The sequence below is a fragment of the Leptodactylus fuscus genome, chromosome 5, assembly GCF_031893055.1.
Source record: "Leptodactylus fuscus isolate aLepFus1 chromosome 5, aLepFus1.hap2, whole genome shotgun sequence".
Classification (NCBI taxonomy): Eukaryota; Metazoa; Chordata; class Amphibia; order Anura; family Leptodactylidae; genus Leptodactylus; species Leptodactylus fuscus.
The window spans coordinates 204025615-204040139 of NC_134269.1; positions in this window are offsets into that span (position 1 = coordinate 204025615).

Sequence of the window (14525 nt, forward strand, 5' to 3'; positions counted from 1 at the left end):
AAAGATTGTTCAACATAGTTGTTCAGGGGAAGGATACAAAACGTTGTCTCAGAGATTTAACCTGTCAGTTTCCACTGTGAGGAACATAGTAAGGAAATGGAAGACCACAGGGACAGTTCTTGTTAAGCCCAGAAGTGGCAGGCCAAGAAAAATATCAGAAAGGCAGAGAAGAAGAATGGTGAGAACAGTCAAGGACAATCCACAGACACCTCCAAAGAGCTGCAGCATCATCTTGCTGCAGATGGTGTCACTGTGCATCGGTCAACTATACAGCGCACTTTGCACAAATAGAAGCTGTATGGGAGAGTGATGAGAAAGAAGCCGTTTCTGCACGTACGCCACAAATAGAGTTGCCTGAGGTATGAAAAAGCACATTTGGACAAGGCAGCTTCATTTTGGAAACAAAAATTGAGTTGTTTGGTTATAAAAAAAAGGCGTTATGCATGGCGTCCAAAAAGAAACAGCATTCCAAGAAAAACACTTGCTACCCACTGTAAAATTTGGTGGAGGTTCCATCATGCTTTGGGGCTGTGTGGCCAATGCCGGCATCGGGAATCTTGTTAAAGTTGAGGGTCGCATGGATTCCACTCAGTATCAGCAGATTCTTGAGAATAATGTTCAAGAATCAGTGACGAAGTTGAAGTTACGCCGGGGATGGATATTTCAGCAAGACAATGATCCAAAACACCGCTCCAAATCCTCAGGCATTCATGCAGAGGAACAATTACAATGTTCTGGAATGGCCATCCCAGTCCCCAGACCTGAATATCATTGAACATCTGTGGGATGATTTGAAGCGGGCTGTCCATGCTCGGCGACCATCTAACTTAACTGAACTTGAATTGTTTGTCCAAAATACCTTTATCCAGGATCCAGGAACTGATTAAAAGCTACAGGAAGCGACTAGAGGCTGTTATCTTTGCAAAAGGAGGATCTACTAAATATTAATGTCACTTTTCTGTTGAGGTGCCCATATTTTTGCACCGGTCAAATTTTGGTTTAATGCATATTGCGCATTTTCTGTTAGTACAATAAACCTCATTTCAATCCTGAAATATTACTGTGTCCATCAGTTATTAGATATATCAAACTGAAATGGCTGTTATAAACACCAAAATATTTAGAACTAAAAATGATTAAGATTAATAGGGGTGCCCAAACTTTTTCATAGGACTGTAGATAAAACAATGTATTAGGTAAAATACTTCAGGGAGCTTCAGCTACAAGTCTGCCTACGACCCTTCAGAAGGGAATACCGCTCTATAGTTTAGTACAGTACATTGGACCACAGGAGTCCTGAGTTAACAGGCCTTAGGCCTGGTTCACATCTGCGTTCGGCAAATCTGTTTGAAATCAGTATTTAACATCTTCAAAAACTGATTTCAAACGTTCCGGATGAAAACCTATTCACTTGACTTTCATGGCTATATCATTCTTTTTGCTAACCTGTATAGACTGATGATTGTCTGGAGAAGGTTTTTCTGAACAATACTATAATATAGAAATCTGCTCCTCTGCTAGGAGTTGTTCAGTAGCCTTTGGATTACTGCAAGAGCCTCTGAGTTTCGTGCATGTGCAGAATACAGGTACTAAGAATAATAAGCAGTTACATAAATCAGGATGAATTGCTTCTAGAATTTGGCAGTCACCTTTATTCTCTTAATGATTTAGGTAAATATTTGACTCCTCAGATGGCTCTTGTGAAGACACAGAAGGCTTCTGCTTCACGGTGGTCACAAATGATTGCGGCATCTAAAGAGTTAAACACTTAGGATTGCCAGTAACTTCATACCTGGTCATTGCAGTGGAAGCCTAAATCATCCACTGAACACAATAGCGCCCCCATATGGAGTAAGGTTCCACTTAAACAGATATACTATTATGTAAAATACTCGGTGTGATGTTCTGCAGTACAATGTATCACAGCACACTGCACTGGGGATCAGCAGAACTCAGGTTCAAGTTCCTTTGTAGGACAGGAACAAGAAAAAAAAATAAATAAAAGGTTTAAAAAGTATAAAATAATATGTTTGTATGTTTAGGTCACCTACTCCCCCTAAAAAATAGCAATAAAAAATTATCAAAAAGTCATACATACAAAATATTGTTACCAATAAAAACTACAACTTGCCCTGCAAATAAAGAGCCCTGACATATCTCATGCAGAGAGAAAGAAGTGCAGCCAGAGATAAAACAGGTGAATAATAATCCCGGTGTGTGGGCAGAAGGGTGCACTACCCGGCAGAACCCAGTGAGGGAAGAGGGCGTAGAAGAAACAGTCTAACTTTTTAGCACATATTAGGCCTGGCTCACATCTGCTTTCGGTATTCCGTTCGGTCAGTCCGCATGGCCCCCCGAACAGAAACCTCTATGCATTAAAAAGTGGTTAGCTAAGAAACCACACGGACCCCATAAACTATAATGGTAATGGGGTCTGTGAGGTTTCTGCTCGATGTCTGCACGAATCATCCGGAGAGAAAAGTTCTCCAAGCAGCACGTTTCTCTCTGCATGCGGAAATCACATGGACCACATTATAGTCTATGGGGTCTGTGTAGTTTCTTAGCTAACCGCTTTTCAATGTGTTTAGGTTTCCGTTCGGGCGGGGTCCCCAAGCGGAATCCCAAACGAAGATGTGAACCGGGCCTTAGTTGATTAAAAAAATTGAATTAGTTTGTGTCACACAGTTTTACATTTTAAAGGAGTTGTTTGCTTTTGACCAATATTACAAGACAAATGTTATAGTTTGCAGAATGAAATCCATTTATCCAGTATACTTTCTGTATCATTTCCTCGTGGTTTTCTAGATCTCTGCTTGCTGTCAGGCATTCTGCTTACTCCCAGTGCAGCTTTCTAATTTCCTCCTGGCAAGACTCCCCTCTGTCTACTCACAGGCTGTATACAGGGTGATGTGCTGAGAGAACACGGCAGGCTTTCTCCTTACTTTGAGCACATACATTTTACTGTGGAGAAAGAAATAAGGAAATGTGACTTGCTCAGTGTCAGACTGGTCCTCCGGAGGATCCTTCGATGGACCCACCCTTCAGCCCGCCATTGCTGTATTTCCTCAGACGATGAGCTGAAAAACATAGGCGTTTAAAGCAGGAGCTGTCACAGCTCAGCTCCTGCTTTAACGCTGAGCTCCGGCATTTGTAGCCGCGATGTGATGACGTCATCACATCACGGCTACAATATGTGTCTGAGGGAAAGAGCTGCGGGGGAATGAGGGAAGGTGAGTGTGTGTGTGTGAGAGAGAGAACAGTATGACGCTGGGGAAGATGAACGGAGGGAGCACGGCATGACACTGGGGCAGATGGAGGGGGGGAGAACAGCATGACACTGGGGCAGATGAAGGGGGGGCGGCATGACACTGGGGCAGATGGAGGGGGGAGAACGGCATGACACTGGGGCAGATGGAGGGGGGAGAGAACAGTATGGCACTGGGGCAAATGAAGGGGGAGAGAATGGCATGACACTGGGGCAGATGAAGGGGGGAGAACGGCATGACACTGGGGCAGATGGAGGGGGGAGAACGGCATGACACTAGGGCAGATGAAGGGGGGAGAGAACAGCATGGCACTGGGGCAAATGAAGGGGGAGAGAACGGCATGACACGGGCAGATGAAGGGGGGAGAATGGCATGACACTGGGGCAGATGAAGGGGGGAGAATGGCATGACACTGGGGCAGATGAAGGGGGAGAGAACAGCATGACACTGGGGCAGATGAAGGGGGAGAGAACAGCATGATACTGGGGCAGATGAAGTGGGGAGAATGGCATGATACTGGGGCAGATGAAGGGGGGGCATGACACTGGGGCAGATGAAGGGGGGAGAACGGCATGACACTGGGGCAGAGATGGGGGGGACATGAAACTGTGGGCAGATAAAGGGGGAGAATGGCATGAAACTGGGGATAGAGATAGAGGGCGGGGACATGAAACTAGGGGTAGATGAAGGGTGTATATGAAAATGGGGGAGAGATGGAGGGGGGACATATAATTTATGGGTGACTGTAGGAGGATTATACTGTGGAATCACATGAAAAATGAATGAGGATGGGCGGAGTCAACATAAAAGTGGGCGGGCCTAATTTGCTGCGGCGCGCTACGCACATTTTATTCCCTCTTTCTAGTCTTCAACAGTTGGGAAGTACAGGTTAGAAGTGCGAGACCCCCCAATAAGTTGGGCCCTGCCAAAGTCAATTGCCCAGGGCCCCGCAAACACCGGATCCGCCACTGATAAGCCGAGGGGGGAAAATGCAGCAGCTACTGGAAAATTTCAAAAATTAAAATGGTCGGAGTTTTTGGGTGCAGTAGGTGCTGGGGAAGGGGAGGGGGTGTTTTGGTTGTCTGTCTGCCCCTTCCCTGAGCTTGAAGACTGTTGTTTTGTTCCTCCACTTGGAATTCAGCCTGGCTGAATATATCGTATCTGCAGTGCTCCTATTAACCCCTTCCTGACGGAATATGAGCAGTGCAGATACCCTATACTTAGCCTGGATGTAGTCAGGCTGAATTCCAAGTGGGGGGGGGGGGGAGACTCAGTCTCGGGGAAGGGGCAGTTAGACAACATTTTTCTTTTCCCGCTACGGCATTTACCGTACAGGAAAAATATATTTATAGGTATGTAGAGCGGGTGGTTTTGGACAGAGGGATACCTAATGTGTATGTGTTTCACAGTATTAGTATTTTATGTGTTCTAGGGAAAGGGGGAGGATTTGAATTTTTTATACTTTTTATTTACTAATACTTTATTTTTTTTCACTTTTTAATTTAATTTTTTTTGCATTTATTAGACCCCCTAGGGGTCTTGAACCCCAGGGGGTCCGATCACTAATGCAATGCATTGCAATGCTAATGCATTGCAATACATTGCTAAAATTGTCCTTTCTTTTGCAGGCTGCATAGAGCAGCCAGCAAAAGAGAGGCACTGCCAGCCGGGGAGCCTGTACAGGAGTTCTGAACGGAATCCCCAGCCGACGGGACCTGAAGGAGAACTGTAGATGGCCTTCAGCAGGAGTGCTGAGGGGAATTCCCGGCAGAAGCGCTTCTGCCGTTGGCCGGCCACAGTTCATAGGATCCCTCCTCCCTCGTACCGACACATCGTAGAAGATCTCCGCTGAAATGTTCTAGCTCCCCATGCCTGCAATCTCTGATTGCAGGCATGATTGCAGGGGGCTCCGAGGTGTCGGTGTGTATGGTGACCGCTCTGAAGCAGAGCGGCGCCATTATAGTTACAGACCCGGCATCCAGACACCGGGGCGGGTGCCGGGCCGCAGCATCGCCACGCTCATAGCAGGAGCGTAGCGATGCTGTCAGTTTCAAACTGCAGAAGTACTTACAGTACTACAGATGGTATGGTATGGTATGGTATACTGGTATGCATTGAAGGCTTGAAGAAGCGCTCAAATTAGCGCGAAACGGCTGTTGCCTTTTTGTTGCCACATTTGCTGTTCCTTCCCTCCCTATGGTTGTTTTTTATGAAGTACTTTTCCTAATAAAGGATAATTTTTAAAAGATCTTCGTCTACAGGTGAGTGCCCTTCCTGTTTTTGCTTCTATACTGTTTATACCGTACTTACAGTACTTCTGCTAGCAGGGCCGGAACGCAGATACACGCCGGGTGCGGGCCTGAGCTTACGTGACCACGTCACCCGGCGTGTGATGGAGTGGGGGGGGTATGTATTCCGGCCCTGCTCGAAGAAGTACCGTAAGTACTTCTGCTGTTTGAAATGAGCAGCATCGCTACGGCACTCCTCCCGGTGTCTGTATGCCGGTCCGGATGCCGGGTCTGCAACTATTACCATAATGACCCGAGTATAAGCCGAGGCTGACTTTTTCAGCACAAAAACTGTGCTGAAAAACTCGGCTTATACTCGAGTATATATGGTAGGTATGGAATATATTATTGCCCAACAAAAGGTTGTTAAAGACTCACGGGCATATGTGTATCTTTTTTGACAAGTGTATGTATATCAGTGTCTAGTTATTGTAATAACATAGTCATTCGTTGATATACATATGGCTATAATCAAAGTATGACGGTGTGTGCCCAATAGCCATAAATGTATATGTTACAGCAGGAAGATACGTATCATTTTAAGATAAGGTAAGAACTAACGTTCCAGCAAAAAATGTATATAGACCAAACCAATACTCAGTATTAACTGCTCTCCCATGATGGAATAATGTGGTGTGACCAAGTATCCAGTGTCCCCGGGTCGGGCACCCGAAGCGCGTTTCGACCACTAGGTCTTCGTCAGGGGGTGACACTAATAAAACACAAAAACTTTACAACGTGTAGGTAAGAGACACGCAAAGCAATGTCATAGCCGAATCTTCATTTCTGAATGTCGTGTTACTTTAAGATTTTTTTATAGTAATAAAACGTGGCAATACTGAGACTTAGAAGGGACATTACTCTGTTAATTAAAAAGTAGGGTGCTCTTATTTAATTTTCAGCTTAAATTGCACGTGGGCGCAACACAAACAGACAATAACACAGGGGTTGCCAACTATTGAAAAAAGTTCAGACAATTTCAGAGTCTTAGTGGCTGAAGATGAAGATGATGATGAGTTTGCCCGATGCCAACTCCCAACAATGACGCAAAAGTCAACAGCCCTCAGGTGTCTCCTAAGCATATATAAGATGAAGCTTCTCTCAATGTAACTTATCTGTGGTTGGTACCTTAAGGGAAGAACCTAATATCAACTACCGCAAGGATGAAGATCGCCATTTGTTTCCTGCTTGTAGCTTTAAGCAGTGGCTTTGGTAAGGTATCTCTTCTGTTTTACCATATGGTAGAGGAATATGACATGTAACGATACCAGTGTATAAGTATATCCCTGCGTATATATATATATATGACCAGTCTCCACAACAATAATATATAAGTGAGCTTACATTCTAGGACTTATGCTGTTACATGTGTAAATCTTAGTGATGCTTCTTTTCAGCCGCCGGTGCAGGAAGTGGCCTCAGCTCATGCAAGAGAAAGATGACAGTAAGAATACATTCTCTTTCTCAATAGCCTTTCTCCTGTTTGCAATTTGTTACTATTGAATATGAAATGTTTGAAACAAGTGGTAAAAACTTCACAACATTGAGGTGGATTTCTTTAAGTTCTTACAAATATCACAGCCCTGCTAAATAAGAAATTCTTACTTTGCAATATTGCTTAATGTGTATAATTATGGATAAAATACAATGGGATTTTGTACTGAGGTCTCATCACGCCGATATTATTAAAACTTACTTGTCTTCTCTAAACTAGATCACAAACACTAGAAAGACAGGCAAAGGAACTTACACACAGACACACATGACTATTGTAGGGCAAATTCACAGGCACAAAAATCCAAATGTCATGTCACATGCTAGAGAGCTTACCTGTAGGGGAAACCTGATAGCAAGTACTGGATATAAACATTATAACAAGAATGTACTTATGTATCTTAATGGTTACTTTATGTGTCACTTATATCTTCCTTTTAGCGTACCGAAGCTGAAGTTTTGGCCAGTATGGTTACTACGGGGATTCATAAATATGCAGAAAAAAAGGTAAATGTAGTTGTTGTTTTTTTTACTTTTTAACTGTAGATTGTAAATTCTATCTATTTATCTCCTATCATCTATCTATCTATCTCCTATCTATCTATCTATCTATCTATCTATCTATCTATCTATCTATCTTATATCTATCTATTATCTATCTATCTCTCTCTCTATCTATCTATCTATCTATCTATCTATCTATCTATCTTCTATCTATCTTCTATCTATCTCCTATCTTTCTATCTATCTATCTATCTATCTATCTATCTGTTTATGACTTCTATATATACTGTAAATTCTACGTTACAATTTACCTGATAGATTTCATGGTGTGCTGCACATTTTCTCTACCGTCCTTATGTTTTTATTTTTTCTTTATCTTCTAGTTTACAGGCTTGTTCAACTCAATGGAACTGAACTGTATTATGAAGACGGCCCTGGACGCTCTGGTAATATGACTCAGCCTTACAACATTACACTATAGCTTAATTTATTACCTGCAGAATCCCATATTTCTTTCCCTGTATATATTTGTATACAATCTATTAATCAGAAAAAACGATATTTAAAGGGACGTCTCTAGTTCTAACACAGCCTAGGGTGACTCTAGAAATAACTATAGAAAGGAGTGATACGTTAGCAGAGTGCCCAGCGGAGCTGAAGGTGATCTGTAATGTCTTATTATCTCTTATACTATACACAGTACTAGGAATAGATTGTTATACAGCATGGGTATGCAATGTACTAAAATATTTTATCTTTGCTATAGAAAATGGTGGCTGAATTCAATGGTTATCTTCTCGGCGCTATTTATGAGGAAGTGGTGAGGAAGAATTTGTGCATTGCTATACATTTGTCCTATACTCTATACTGTATGTAGAAGTGCTATAAAGTAAATCACTTGCTCCTGGGTTCTCTAGCTCTGGCCAGCCATTTTTAATCACATCCTATTTAAACAAATATCATAAGGCTGGGGCCCCACGTAGACGCCACGGAAAAACCCACAACATTTTACAGTCACTGCAAGGTGGTTGGGATTCTAGCATGTTCTTCTATGTGCGGCCTTAGCCTAAACCCCCCATGCACACAACCGTATGAATGGTCAGTGGGCTACCGGGTCGTGTGCAACCGGCTTGAGAAGCCTAGAAATAAGAGGTCACACCCTGCAGCCTAAGATCTTCTAAGTATAGAAGAAGAAAGAAAGAAAGAAACTATGTTTTTCTAATATTATGTTTTAATTATCTTAATATTGATGTAATTGGATGTGTTTTTATTTGCATTTTAGTCACCTTACTTGGATATTCCCGAAAAGGATAAAAATATGCTCAGAGACGCTTTTGTGGTAATGTGAACTTATGTTTTCTCTAAGCTCCTTTTACACTGTTCATATAACTCACTATTAGAGATCATACGGCATTGACCTCACAGGTCACTCTACTATTTCTCTTATCATAATTTAGAGGAATTTTGCATTGATAACATGACATAAGTCATCTGACACCAGTTACTTACAAGGGGTATGTAAGGGGCCCAGGGAAAAAATCAGGACCTATGTCTGTCCATTATGTCACCCGGCAAAGTGAAGAAAGTGAATAGGGCTGTGAAGGCGTGGATGGCACGTGGATATCATCAATGCTGCTTTACCACCGACCCAGCACATGCACAGATGTAACATCTGTAGTTTCCGTCATAAAGATAAACAATTTCTCATTTTTAATAATTAATCATATATCCTCCACCAATGCATCACTTTTTCTTTGATACTTTATCTACATTATCTACTATCTGTACTTTCTTGCTTTTATATACTCAATGCTTGTACTGTTCTGTTTTTTCAATGAAACTGTTTTTTTAGTGCGCGACCTGATTTTTGACATATTTTTGGCGCGGCGAGCACACAGACAACACACTTTTTCAATGTGGCTCCTATATTATAAAGAAATACTTTTAATATGTACTTTTTGTGGTTAGAATATTCCTTTGCAAATCCTTATAGCTGAATATTTGCAAAGGAATTGTCAGAATTCTTCTGTTTCTAATGACAGTGTATTATATCTCTCAGGCTACATTATATATTTGTCATCTGATATATTAATACAATAAGTTATTTATTACAGACTGGTAATCCTAGTGACACTAGGTGTAAGCCGCACAATGGTAATCTCTCTCTATATGTTACTCTAGTTATTGTTATATATGAGTAAAACATTTAGGACTATATGATTTCCATATGTTTATTACTGAATGTCATTTTTTTCCATTGGCTATTTTGGATAAGGGGTTTCCCAGGTTTCAATTGATTTGCCGATCATAAGGAATCAATATCCAATCCATGGTGGGATCCAGCTCTCGGACCCCCGACCAATCAGCTGTTGTCACTAGGGAGGTGGTAGATCCTCTCCATTGGTTACATGTGTCCTCTACTAGCACCCTGACAACTGGGGGGCCGGCGTCAGGGGGCATCTTACTGCATGGGGGATTAGGGGTCATTATATGGCGGCATAAGGAGCCACTGTGCTGTATGGGAATGTAAGGCAGCATTATATTAGAGAATAAAGGGGAACTGTACTGTATGGGGCATAAAAGAGCATTATATGGGGGAGTAAAGGGGCTGTGTAGTGTATGGGGGAATGAGAGGCCATTATATGGGGGTAGTAGGTGTCATTGTACTGTATGTGGACGTAAGGGGTGAATATATGGAGAATAAAGGGTTACTGAATGGAGGCAAATAGGCCACTGTATGGGAGCCATTATATGGGGGCAAAAGAGGGCCATTGTACTGTATAGGGGAATCATATGGGGTTATAAGGAGGATATTGTACTGAATAGTGACATAAGGGACCAGTGAACTGTATGGAGGTATAAGCTTAGATGCTTAGCATCAACTATACACCTTATATACTATAACTATATACAATTGCTTGCTGTGCTATTTCCATAACTACTACTTACTTGTATAGAGCTTATGGTTATAGACTAGAACAGTCTCAGGTGATGGCAGAGATGGATATTGTCACCTCAGCCATGAAAGTTTGCTAAATCTTATATCTATAACTATATACATAGCCAGCTTAAGAAAACAGAATTCATCTCTAGACAATAATCAGAAATTGTTGTTTGTTTTTACAGGAAAAGATGATTACTGATGACGGCCATAATACTACCGCTGTATTTAAGAAAGTGCTCGCTGATAAGGTAATTGCACTGTTATATTGTCTTTTCTATATGGATGATCTTTCTATCCATGATGAGCCTGTACTTGCCATTTGATAATCAGCGGGTGCCTGCGATTACTGCTAATTACTGGCCGGCTTTTCTGTTTGGCCTCAGAGCAGCGATATTGAGCAATGTAATACGTAACCTGTAATAGATACTTAAAAGATACAGAAAGACATAAAATGGAGGGCAGAACTCTCAAAGGTACCTAAAACCAACAGTCTACTGTCACATTCCCCGTACTCAGACCCAAGCCTTTCCCCAAAAAACAGTAATATAAAAGACACCTTCTAGGTATAGACATACACCGCACTATACATTACTATTACACACCGCAATCAGTCATAAACAAGGAAAGGTCTTCCCAATATCATAAATGTAGAGAAGACTGGATAGATAATACCGAGGGCCCTCTGTTAGTCCAGGGACAGATATACATGGCGGCTCTGTTGTCTCACTTACCTTACTTATGTCCTAAATCCCAAAAAGGAGAAACATCTGTATATTACATAATGTATTCATGGTAAAAATGCTGCCGGAAAATAATAAGTTGTTTGCAGGTTTAGGTCTGCTTTATAGGGAAGCTCAGATGTCATTTTATGGCCACAAGATTAATGATCTGTTTAACAGATTCGCTAAATGACAGGACATCCATTTATATAGTGTTCACTTATGGCAATAAAGGATCCATTGCTGTCCTTATTCTGTTTACTTCTGGTCAATTACAAAGACGTGTAATTATATATCTTTCTTTTCTTTTACAGGACGACGTACTTGGTGACCTGAAGGGGAAAGTAACTGAACTAGCTGACTTATTGCTTGGTGGTATTTTGATTGCTGCTGGTGAAGTAATAGAAGGAGAGACTAAGGTTGTTGGTACAGCATGGGAAAGAGCAGACGGGATTGTTGGTGGTCCGTGATTCACCATTACCCCTAATTAAAGGTAAAGTCTTTTTCTTCTATAATATTTCTATATTAAACACTTGAAATGTGACTTACGTGATACAGACTGAATGTAAATCAAAATTGCAGCAAAGTAATGTAGATTTCTCACTGATATTCATTTTACCTCCTCTTCTGTCTCCTCTTCTTCTTTCATGTAAATTCAGACAATTTCGTACCATACCCCCTATAGCACCCTATGCCCCTGCATTCCCATTTGAGGTCTACCTGCATGTGCCATATGAAGAATTACCCAGGTGTAATATTACATGTAAAGCCCTTATTGGAGTTATGGAGTCCCTGGTACCTCTACCACACCAGTCATGTGAAAGCCTCCATTCACTTGAATTGACTGTAATGTTGGCGTGTGACATCGCACAGCCATTAGTCATGTGACTATAGCCGGAGCCTTGTGAGGGACTTAAATAATAGATAAATAATAGCAGTGAATATAACTATGTATAGCAGAATATGAATCCGTTCTAGGCTAGTCTGACTTTGTATCTGATCTATAGAATGTCTTTATCAGTCTAGTTTTATGGAATCCGTCCCTATGTCTGCTGATGGTTTAGATGATGATCCGAATCTGTTTTGTATATTCCAGGCACTTCAGCGATTTTCTTCACCAAGAAATGGACGTGAAGTCAAGAACATATCTATCCTGTAATTTTCAGATGATTCTTTTCCTCTCTTAAAGCAATGCCGTTGTTTCTGTTACAGAAATCTCCAGGATTTACTTTCTCTAATCATTAAAATGAATAAAATAGACGAGTAGAACTGCACACGGCTCCGGCTCTTTATTGCAATCCTCTTATAGTTTAGTCATTTTCCTACATTTGTTTACTCCAGATTTTTCAAGGCAACTTTTTGTTACAAAACTGCAAACATTTTTGCAATTTTACTCTCGTAGAGGGGAGAGATAGAAAGTGTAGTAACATTTAAGGACAAAAGGAATTCACTTATAGATACAGCAAATGTGTCATCCATTTATTTTGCTCAACACAGACTTCAACAATGACAGGACTAAAAAATAACTGAGTGGTCAAAGGACAATGATTCCTGTTCGGGTTTCCGTTTGGGGAGTATGCATGGGACCCCCCCCCCCCCCCGAACAAAAAGCTATACGCATTGAAAAGCGGTTACCTGGGAAACTTGCGGACCCCATAGACTATAATGGTGTCCACATACACAAACACTAACAGGAGATACTCAAAATAGGAACACAGATAGGAAAAATATAAAAATATTTTTATTAAGTAAATATTAAAATACCGCAAGAAGAAGACAATACAGTAATAGACAAAAAGGGCTCCCTAATGACGTATAATACATACGGCATGTAATATATTCGATACTCGTTTCGAATAGCCGCTCAATATTCAACTATTCGAACGAATATTGAACCCCATTATAGTCTATGGGGAAACGTGCTTCGTTTCAGGGGATCCCACTATTCGACTCACTAAGTCCACTATCATACCCCAGGAAATGATGCCAACACCCTGGAATGCAACTGGGACAGCAGTGGAAGCATGTCTGGGGGCATCTAACATGCCCAAATCACTGTATTACGTCAGGATTCCTGTCAGCTTGCGATATGCGCAAGCTGACTATTTCCCACAGGAATGCATTGACCAGAGTTGATTGGCTGAATGCCATACAGAGTACAGCATTCGGCCAATCAACGCTGATTCTACCAGAGGAGGCGGAGTCTAATATCGGACCAGAATGGAGACTGCTGTGGACTGATCTTAGACTCCACCTCCACCGGCAGAACTAGCGTTCTACAGAGTATAGCATTCGGCCAATCAACGCTAGTCAATGCATTCCTATGCCGAGAGGTAGCAGTGCTGGCCGTGCGCTGAGCTCGACTACTCCGAAGATGCAGTGCTACGTCGGAGATGAAGCAGAGCTGGCCGTGCTCTCAACTCTGTACACCGGAGATTTAGCAGAGCTGTGTGTGCAGCAAGGTTCAACGCTGACCCAATATAGTATAATCCCTCACTGCTGACCCAATATAGTATAATACCTCACTACTGACCCAATATAGTATAATGCCTCACTACTGACCAAATATAGTATAATCCCTCACTGCTGACCCAATATAGTATAATACCTCACTACTGACCCAATATAGTATAATGCCTCACTGCTGACCCAATATAGTATAATGCCTCACTGCTGACCCATTATAGTATAATGCCTCACTGCTGACCCAATATAGTATAATGCCTCACTACTGACCCAATATAGTATAATGCCTCACTACTGACCCAATATAGTATAATGCCTCACTACTGACCCAATATAGTATAATGCCTCACTACTGACCCAATATAGTATAATGCCTCACTACTGACCCAATATAGTATAATGCCTCACTACTGACCCAATATAGTATAATGCCTCACTACTGACCCAATATAGTATAATGCCTCACTACTGACCCAATATAGTATAATGCCTCACTACTGACCCAATATAGTATAATGCCTCACTGCTGACCCAATATAGTATAATGCCTCACTACTGACCTAATATAGTATAATGCCTCACTGCTGACCCAATATAGTATAATGCCTCACTGCTGACCCAATATAGTATAATGCCTCACTACTGACCTAATATAGTATAATGCCTCACTGCTGACCCAATATAGTATAATGCCTCACTACTGACCCAATATAGTATAATGCCTCACTACTGTGTAAGTCCGGGCCAGCAGGTAACAAGGATCCGCGACTAGGAGACAGACGCACACTGGCAGGTATATAACACAATTTACTTATGGAAAATGGGAAGGAATCAACAAAATAAA